Source organism: Microtus pennsylvanicus, chromosome 13 (assembly GCF_037038515.1).
Source record: "Microtus pennsylvanicus isolate mMicPen1 chromosome 13, mMicPen1.hap1, whole genome shotgun sequence".
Taxonomy (NCBI): Eukaryota; Metazoa; Chordata; class Mammalia; order Rodentia; family Cricetidae; genus Microtus; species Microtus pennsylvanicus.
The window spans coordinates 45,388,883-45,399,493 of NC_134591.1; the positions used below are offsets into that span (position 1 = coordinate 45,388,883).

The following is a 10,611-nucleotide window of genomic DNA, read 5'->3' on the forward strand; positions in this document are numbered from 1 at the left end:
GACCTGTTTCAATTCACCTTTATTGATTTATTATTATTCTTTTTGTCAGGCCCTAGGCCAGCACAACTGATTTGTAAAACCTGGCTCGTGTCTGATAAAGCCAGGTTCATCAAGAACAACAAATAAACCCCTCCCCTGAGGTTTGAAGGGAAGTCTGTCCAATGATGTCATTTGGGCGAGCAAAGGTCAGGAAGGATTTTGAGAGGTACTACCCTTTTACTTTCAATCCTAACTCTACAAAAATCACTAACTCAAAGTGCACGCAGATTCTATGTTAACAGCATAGAATTGAATGCCTGTAATTCAAGCATTCAGAGGGACAAGGCAGGAGGATGGCCTGTTCAAGGTTAGCCAGTGCTACTTAACAAGAAAATCCTGCCTTAAAAAAATTTCTGTATTTCAATTTAGCATTTTTTTTTTTTTATTTTGGGAGACAGAGTCTCACTATGTAGCTCTGGCTGTCCTGGATCTCCCTACCTAGAACAGGCTGCCCTTGAACTCAAGAGATCCACCTGTTTCTGCCTCCCAAGTGCTAGGCTTAAAGGTGTGCATGGCCACACCTGGCTTCTGACCAGTTTGTTTTAAAGACGGAACCATGAGCTGGGCATGATGACACATGCCTGTTATTCCAGCACTTGGGAGATGGAAATAGATTCAAGCTCACCTTCTGATTCATAATGAATCCCAGGCCAGACTGAGCTACATGAGAGCCTTTGGTCAGTAACTCATCCCCACCAAAAGATAGTCTCACTAAGTAAGTAGCTCAGGCTGGCCTGAAATTTCACATTGTTTTGCCTTTTAGCCTCCCCAAATCCTGGGATTATAGATGTGTGGCCTTACATCCAACACTCTTTGTCTTTAGTCTATGTGTTTCTTACCTTGTTCCTACGAGTTTGTGTGTGTGTTTGTGTGTGTGTATATATATATAAATATATGCATCATATGCCATATATGTGATCTATAAATATATACTCACTTCTTCATAAAGGTACAGTTTTAGGCCCATGTGTCTGGTGAGAAAACTGGTGTGTGTTTCCTTGAGCCTACTACCATTTCAATTAGAGAACAGTACTAAAATATTAGTCACCCTCTCACTTGGCAGAAGTTCAAGACAGGTGTTTGTTACTTGTAAACCACCATAGAGAGGATGATTTTGCAACAGCAACAGCACCTATAGGAAAAGAAAAAGAAATGTAAGCCTGGTGTATGGTGCAGACCTAAATCCTGATAGTCGGGATTGCTATGAGTTTATGGCAAGCCTGGGCTACATAAGGACACCCAATCTCAGAAAGGGAAGAAAGAAGGGGGAGAGGGAGAAAGAACTAGCTTCGCAAGCTTGACAACCCGGGTTCTATCTCTGGAATCCACATAAAAGCCAGATGCAGAGATTCAGTGGTGTAAACCCAGCACTCCTACAATGAGATGAGCAGCAGAGACGGGACAACAAGGAAGCTGGGGTATGCAGCCTGGCGGCCATGAGAAGGAGGAACCTGCCTCAGCCAGGTGGGAAGCAAGACCGGACTCCCGAAACTTGTCCTCCGGTTTCTGCAGGATCGCTGTGTCGTGTCTCACCCGTCAGACACAGACACGATTTTTTCCCCCAAGACAGGGTTTCTCTGTGTGGCCTTGGCTATACTGGAACACTCTCTGTAGTCCAGGCTGGCCTCAAACTCCCAGAGATTTTTCTTCCTCAGCCTCCTGAATGCTGGGATTAAAGGTGTGTGCCAGCACCACTTGGTAACAACCTCATCTTTTACTTCAGGTGTACAGCCTTTCAGAGTGCCTCTTCAACAGCTTATATATACAGCTTAAAAATAATTTTTTTTTTAAAAAACTGAGTGGTTATTGATGTTGGTAATACGCTGCATATTCCACGATGATCCCTTAAGACCAGAACGGGGTTGGAAATTCCTTTCGCCTCCATGAGGTCACAGCCATTGTAAGGTCACAGCACAGCACATAAAGGCTGCATTTGTGATAATGCTGTGTGTTATCTCCTACTGTGTTGTCCGTCCTCTAGGGCAGCGCCACGCGCTCTACACGGTACTTCAAACTAGCAGCTAGGTTATGGGTGGGTCTTTGCATCTCTTATAGTTTTTCTTCTTTTTGTTATTTTAGAAAATACTGCCAGGCAGTGGTGGAGCACACCTTTAATCCCAGCACTCAGGAGGCAGAGGCAGGTGGATCTCTGTGAGTTCGAGGCACGCCTTTAATCCCAGCCTGGTTTACAGAGCAAGTTCCAGGACAGCCTACCTAATGTCTGCCCTAATGTGTTAAACTCCCCATGTGCATAGCCTCCAAGTCGGGTGGGACAATGGGATTAACTCCCTAAATTGGTGTTTTATATCCCATCTAAACTTCCTTCACTAATCTGCTAAATTTAGAGATACTAACTCCTCTACATAGTGGGCAACCAGCTCACTAAGAATGACATGGAGACTTATTACTTATTATTAATTATGAAAGCTTGGCCTTAGCTTAGCTTAGGTTTGTTTCTTTTTTTAATATTTTATTTATTTATATTATGTATACAATATTCTGTCTGTGTGTATGTCTGCAGGCCAGAAGAGGGTACCAGACCTCATTACAGATGGTTGTGAGCCACCATGTGGTTGCTGGGAATTGAACTCAGGACCTTTGGAAGAGCAGGCAATGCTCTTAACCACTGAGCCATCTCTCCAGCCCCCTTAGGTTTGTTTCTAACTAACTTTTTTTTTGTTTGTTTTTCAAGACAGGGTTTCTCTGTAGCTTTTGGAGCCTGTCCTAGAACTAGTTCTTGTAGACCAGGCTGGTCTCGAACTCACAGACATCCGCCTGCCTCTGCCTCCCAAGTGCTGGGATTAAAGGCGTGTGCCACCACCGCCCCTAACTAACTCTTATAACTTAAATTAGTCCATATTTTTTTTTAACCTACGTTCTTCCATGCGCTCGTTACCTCATCTCCATTTGCCCATCCTATTTCTTCCCTGTCTGGCTGGCAACTCCATCTTTCTTCCCAGAGTTCTCTTTGTCCAGAAGTTCCCACTATACCTCCTGCCTAGCTAATGGCTAATGATCAGTTAGCTTTTTTTGTTTGTTTTTGGTTTTTCGAGGCAGGATTTCTCTGTATATCAGCCCTAGCTTCTCTGGAACTCGCTTTGTAGACCAGGCTGGCCTCAAACCCACAGAGATCTGCCTGTCTCTGCCTCGCCTCCAGAGTGCTGGAATTAAAGGCATGTGCCACCACTGCCCTGGCCAGGTTAGCTTTTTATTAACCCAATCACAGTATAAAGGAATGTTCCACAGTGCTTCTTTTTCCAGATTTATTTATTTATTATGTATACAATGTTCTGCCTGCAGGCCAGAAGAGGGTTCCAGATCTCATTTTATAGGTGGTTGTGAGCCACCATGTGGTTGCTGGGAATTGAACTCAGGACCTCTGGAAGAACAATCAGTACTCTTAACCACTGAGCCATCTCTCTAGCTCTCCACCACACTTCTAAACTCAGAAAACACTACCCTCTAAAGTCTGTAAATACAGAAAGTTTCCTTGTTCTACAGGTAGCTTGTGGTCAGATCTCCTCTCCCAGCTTCCTCCTCTTCCACTGTTGGCTTTATTAAGCACTCACCTCAGATCCATCCAGAGCATCTCTACCAGACCTGCGATCTTTATTATTCAAAACAGTTGGCCTGTGAGATGGTTCAGCTGGTAAGGTGCCTGCCACCAAAACCGATCCCCAGAGCCCATGTGGTAGAAAGAGAAAACCAACCCCCACAGGCTGTCCTCTGACCTCCACCTCCACCATAGCATGTACACACACACCAGGCTAATGTGCGGTACCACACCAGCTACAGCCTCATACAGCTCATGATTTCATGATTACTACATCCCTCGATTTCATAATTTTCTCTCCCTCTTGCCTTAATCTCCTGTTGTTCAAGCACACAAAACCCATCCCAAATGTTACCAGCCGTCACCGAGTGACCTAGAAGTGAGTGCGCTCTGATTAAGAGGCTGGGCATGCATGAGTGACGCACACCTTTAGTCCTAGCTATTGGGAAAGCTGAGTCAAGAGAGCTGCTCCGGCTTAGGAAATCCTGGCCAGCCTAGAAAACTCAGCAAGGCTTCCATTTAAAACATGACCAAGGACTGTAAAGGTGCAAAAGTCAAAGGCAGCTACTGCTTACTAATCAGGTCAGTCCTGTTTCTGCATAGCTGCCAGGACAGCTGTGATCTTGGAGTAGAACAAAGGGGTGGAAATCAATTACAGATCTGCTTCACTGAAGGCAATGACACTTAACCAAAACCAAAGAAAAAAAAAAGACCCTATATTAGCTATAGAAAATGTTGTTTCTTTGCAGAACTATGGATTACACCTAGGGTCTTGTGTATGCTGGGCAAGCTCTCCACCATTGAGCTACATCTTTAGACTTTTAAAATTATATTTATTTTCTCCAGGCGGTGGTGGCGCACACCTTTAATTCCAGCACTTGGGAGGCAGAGGCAGGTGGATCTTTGTGAATTTGAGGCCAGCCTGGTCCTAGGACAGGCTCCAAAGCTACAGAGAAACCCTGTCTCGAAAAACTAAAATAATAATAATAATAATAATTTGGAGACCATCCTGGGAAGCACTGGGACTCTGCTTTGACAAACAAATGCCAGGTGTGGCACTTAGGAGGCTTATAGGCCGTTCCAGCTTCATAGTGAACATGAGGCCTTCCTGGGCTATTTGAGACCCCCGTCTCAAAACAAAACAACCCAAGAGAATTGTTTTGGTTCATACCTACAATCTCAGCACTCATGAGGTTGTGGTCAAAGAGAAATATTGGCCTACCCTGGGCTACATAGGAAGTTCTAGGCAAACCTGGGATACAGTGTGAGATCTTGTTTCCTCAAAAGCCAAATAACGACAAAAACAAAATGACAAAAAAGGAAACAGCCAGTCTTAACGGGCTATGTGAAAACAGCAGGACCATCTGGGGGAGCCTCACGTGAGCTGACTGAGGAAGAAAATTACCTACCAGAGCGAATCTTCAGTATGGGGAAGCATTCCTGTTCTGGGAACGAACAGGTGTCAGTGCTGAGTCTCGAGGCTTTTCAGGATGGAGCTGCAGGCTTGCTTGGGAGCAGTGTCGCAGTTGCATGTGGAAAGTCTTTGAGAACTGCTTAGAGAAAAACCCAGGGTCTCCAAGCGTATCGATGAGTACACAATGCCCAGGTACATCAGGAGCCACAAGAAATCTTGAGCCAGCTCCTCTGATATCTTCTGAATTGCTATGCTTGTGAGAAGGAGGGACTGTTGTTTAAAATGCACATTTCAAGAGCTTGGTTATTAGCTGGGTCTGTTGGAGCAGCCGTGTGAGTCTAGCTACTCAGTGGTTGAGGCAGGAGGATTACAAGTTGAAGCCCCGTCTGTGCTGTGACCGTGAGTTCAAGGATAGCCTGACCAAGGCACTGAAAGAAAGCCCATCTAAAAATAATCAAGTCTGGGGCAACCCACTTTGAGGTTGGCTCCCTGTGGCACTCTCTCTGGCCTCAGGAAGCTGCTTCTCTTCCTCAGTAAACTCTGCTTTTCTGTTAAAACAACAACAACGACAAAACAAACAACAAGCCCTACCCGTGGTGTACACACTAGGAAGTGGAGATAGGACCAAGGTCATCCTCAGCTATACAGCCTGGGCTACGTAAGATCCTACCTCAAACAAGGCGGCTGGAGGTACAGCTCAGAGGTGGGTTAGCAGGTATTAGAACCCCCCCCCCACACACACACATACATACAGTCACATACTTTTTGCTTTCTATTGAGACTATTCTAATAAATTCTTCTATGAGTGATGTTTTTTCCAGTACCAAAGCTGCTGTTTCTCCACCCAGACTACCTCTTTTATCTAACCATAGATCAGGAGTTGTAGTAACTTTTAGAGAGGCCTGTGGCTCAAGGAGGACCCTTGCCTGGGCTTTTGCTGCAGTGGAGGGGGATGCTGGAAAGATGCTGATGCAATTCTGGAAGCATTGTGACATCTCTGACTGTACCCGGAACTTGGTCTGTGGCCGGGTGAGGTCACTGAGGTATGAATGCATGGTATCTGGAATAAGACACTCAGGAGGTTCATCCAGGACTACAGAGGACTCACCAAGGGTGAGGAGGCAGCAGTGTTTGTAAACTCTTGATGAGGATGACGCTGAGCTCCCAGGAGAGGTTTCTTAGCAACTGGTATGGGAGTTGACAGGAACAGGAACACAGCCGCAGATGGGAAGGGGAAAAGTGAATGTCAGAAAAAGACAAGTCCCAAGAAAACTCAGAGAAGAGTTGAGAGGAAGCCTTGTAGACTTGAGTGATCTCCTCAAGAATCGCTTCAAAATGAAGACTGTGGATATAGCCTAGTGGTAAAACACTTGTCTAGCGTGCTTAAGGTTCTGTCTCCAGCCCCGCAGGAATAACAAAGTAATATGGACCCTGATATGGAAAGATTTTCTCTTTTATTGTTGAGATTATAATTACAGCAATTCTCACTTCCCCTGTCCCCGCTCAAGTCCTCCCATATGCCCCTTCTTTCTCTCTTCCTAATTCATGACCTCTTTTTTTCATTAATTGTAGTTACACACGTATATGTATATACACATATATTTCTAAATGTAACCTGCTCGGTTTGTATCATGTTATTCGTGTATGTTTGCAGGGTTGACCATTAATTGGTGTGCTCTTCCCCATTTTGCCCACTCTCAGCATTCCTTAGTTGCTTGTAGTTCTTTGTGTAGGGACTCACATGGACTCGTGGGCTCCCCATCCCACCCCACCCACTTTGGAATGTCTATTGTTGTCCTGGTTCAGCTCCTGTTTAGGCAGTCACGGTGATACTTTGAGTATAGTGTCGGACATTCCTAGGAGACACAGACTCACAGCAAATTCCCTAAACCCCTGCCTCTAGTCTTTACCACAACTCTTCTACAATGTTCCCTGAGCCTTAGACGTAAGAGTATATCCATCGGGACTGGGCTCTGTAACACTATAATTTGACTGGGCAAGGGCTTTGACTTATTCATTACTCTGTCTTGCAAATAGTGTCTAGCATCGTTATAACTGTAGATACTGTTATGTATGAACAAAACAAGAATATCTTTGGATGTGTTTATTAAATTTTATTATGTTTTATGTGTATGAGTATTTCCCTGTATGTACATCTGTGCACCACTTGTGTGCCTGGTGCCTATAGAGGCCAGAAGAGGACACTGGGTCTTCTGGAACTGGAGTTACAGAATACCGTGAGCTGGCACGTAGGTTCTGGGAACTGAACTTGAGTCCTCTGGAAGAGTGTGGCCAGTTAACCTCTAAGCCATCTCTCCAGCCCTAGGATGTACTTATTCAAAGAATTAAGAAAAGGAAATGCTATGTGTTTGTTCTTTCTCTCATTGAAACATTAAGGAAAGGACACATACATGTTCACAGAGACTGGGATTTAAGAACTTACAGAGAACAGTCAACAAAACAATGGAAGGAAACAAAAAAGGCTTATCTGATAGGGAGCCGAATTGCTAGCACTGTGAACCCTCCTCCCAAGGATTATGGGTTCAAAATGTGTTGTGCAATGACAAAAACATTAAAAAGTCATGATGCAGGTATGGGTGGAACATTATGTTTGCTTGCCAAACTCGTTCCTGACAAATGGGCCTCTGTATTTCAAGACGGGAAGCAACAGTCCTCGAAGCTTTCAGACAAGAAATAAGCTCAAGATGCAGAATGATTTGCTTAGTGTTTGAGCAGTAAGTAACAAAACACATTAGAAAGACAAGATGTGGGGAGAAGAAATGGAAAACAGCCTCTTGCCTGCGTCCACAGGCTCTGCTCCGAGTTTATTAAGGGAACACTAACAATGAGGCACGCCAGCAGGTTGAGCTGCACAGTTTGTATGTGCTGTAAAGGTGCCTGGCTCGGGGAACGAGAGGCAGCTGCAATTCAGAAGTTATTCTCCAGACTCCTGAGACTGCCCAGAGGGCGGAGTCTGCCCATGTGCCCACTGCACGCTGTTCCTGTTTCTACAAAGGCATTGCAGAATATGGCAGAGATCCTGCCGTGGGTAATGGGGCAGGCCGCTCATTAGTGTGTTGGGGTCTAACCCCTTAGCGGCCACAGAAGTCTTTTTCTCCAGGAGCACTAGAGTCAGACTCAACATGTTGCCTTGACAGAACCACATGAAAAGCTATGACTAATACATGTCATACACAGCCTATTTTCTAGCCTTGCTCATATTGTTGAAAGATAGCGCTTTGGGTGTTGGTACACACACAGGACAGTTCATGACCTTATCTTCCTCTAATCCTACTGTCAAGATTTGATGAAGGGAGAGAAGCTACTTACACAAGTTTTTCTAAGACCCCTACAAATGGACTGTGACACTTACACACCCAATAGATCACACACACACATGACTTCAAAATAAGGAACATGGAATCGGAAACATTGGGGCCATAAAAAATCGCCAAAGGGTAGATATGAGATTTTTTTCAATCACTCTTCCTTATCTCTGACTTGGGAAAATGATGAAAATAATTTCTAAGGAATTTGTCCTCCTCACACACCACACGAGTCACCAGAAATCAGTGTGTCTAGAGCACACCAAGCTCTCAGCACCTCTGCCTTCATGCCTGGAAGTTCTCATAAGTTAGGGGATTTTCTTTGTTTTTGCTGAAGACTGAACTCAGCATTATTTTCCCCCAGCGCTACATGTCAGAACTCTATCTGCATTACAGCAATTTTCTCCTCCCTTTAAAACACAGTTCTTGAGCTTCTTTTTTAATCTTTTTTATTTAATTGATATTTATTGAGCTCTACATTTTTCTCTGCTCCCCTCCTACCTCTCCCCTCCACCCATGCTCCCAATTTACTCAAGAGAGCTTGTCTTTTTCTACTTTCTTCTTCCCATGTAGATTAGATCTATGTATGTCTCTCTTAGTGTCCGCATTGTTGTCTAAGTTCTCTGGGATTGTGGTTTGTAGTCTGGCTTTCTTTGCTTTATGTTTAAAAACCACCTATGAGTGAGTACATGTGATAATTGTCTTTCTGTGTCTGGGTTACCTCACTCAATGTTTTCTAGCTCCATCCATTTTCCTGCAACATTCAAGCTGTCATTAATTTTTTCTGCTGTGTAATACTCCATTGTATAAATGTACCACATTTTCCTTATCCATTCTTCAATTGAGGGGCATTTAGGTTGTTTCCAGGTTCTGGCTATGACAAACAAAGCTGCTATGAACATAGCTGAGCACATGTCCTTGTGGCATGATTGAGCATCCTTTGGATATATACCCCAAAGTGGTATTACTGGGTCTTGAGGAAGGTTGTTTCCTAATTTTCTGAGAAGTTGCCACACTGATATCCAAAGGGGATGTACCAGCTTGCATTCCCACCAGCAATGCAGAAATGTTCCCTTTTGTGCTCGCTTCGGCAGCACATATACTAAAATTGGAACGATACAGAGAAGATTAGCATGGCCTCTGCGCAAGGATGACACGCAAATTCGTGAAGCGTTCCATATTTAAAAAAAAAAAAGAAAAGAAATGTTCCCTTTCCCCCACAACCTCTCCAGCATAAGTTGTCATCAGTGTTTTTGATCTTGGCCATTTTTACAGGTGTAAGATGGAATCTCAGAGTTGTTTAGATTTGCATTTCTTTACATTTCCTTAAGTATCTTTCAGCCATTTTAGATTCCTCTGTTGAGAGTTCTCTGTGTAGGTCTGTACTCCATTTTTTATTGGATTATGTGATCTTTTGGTGTCCAATTTCTTGAGTTCTTTGTATATTTTGAAGATCAGACCTCTGTCTGATGTGGGGTTAGTGAAGATCTTTTCCCATTCTGTAGGCTGTTGTTTTGTCTTGTTGACCGTGTCCTTTGCTTTACAGAAGGTTTTCAGTTTCAGGAGGTCCCATTTATTAATTGTTTCTCTCAGTGTCTGTGCTGCTGGGGTTCTATTTAGGAAGTGGTTCCCTGTGCCAACGCGTTCAAGTGTACTTCCCACTTTCTCTTCTATACGGTTCAGTGTGGCTGGATTTATGCTGAGGTCTTTCATCCATTTGGATTTGAGTTTTGTGCATGATGATAGATATGGGTCTATTTCCATTTTTCTACATGTTGATATCCAGTTATGCCAGCACAACTTGTTAAATATGCTTTCTTTTTTCATTTAGTAATTTTTTTGCTTCTTTATCAAATATCAGGTGTTCGAAGATGTGTGGATTGATATCCAGGTTTTCTATTCGGTTCCATTGGTCCTCCTGTCTGTTCTTATGCCAATACCTAGCAACCTGATCTTGATCCCTAAGGCCCATATGGCAGAGGGGTTGACTTCCGCCTATGTGCCATGACTTGCTTGTGTCCCCCCACACAATGAAAATGTAATTAAAAGCCAGGTGTGGAGGTACACATCTTTAATCCCAACATTTGGGAGGCAGAGACAGGTGGATCTCTATGAGTTTGAGGTTGGCTTGGTCTACAGAGTGAGTTCCAGAAGAGTCAAAGGCTATATTATGAGACCCTGCCTCAAAAATCATAAATCAACAAACGAAAAACCAAATGTACTTTAAAGAAAAAAAAGAAAGAAACCTGGGGAATGGAGAATAGTTCATCAGCTGAATG

General features: G+C 43.8%; 1 non-coding gene across 1 annotated transcript; it reads left to right on the top strand.

Annotated features, from left to right (window-relative positions):
* The first annotated feature begins 9,410 nt into the window (after positions 1-9,410).
* On the top strand, positions 9,411-9,517 carry LOC142834552 (U6 spliceosomal RNA). The gene has a single exon (XR_012907635.1). It is a non-coding gene; the product is annotated as a U6 spliceosomal RNA (small nuclear RNA).
* Positions 9,518-10,611: the final 1,094 nt, after the last annotated feature.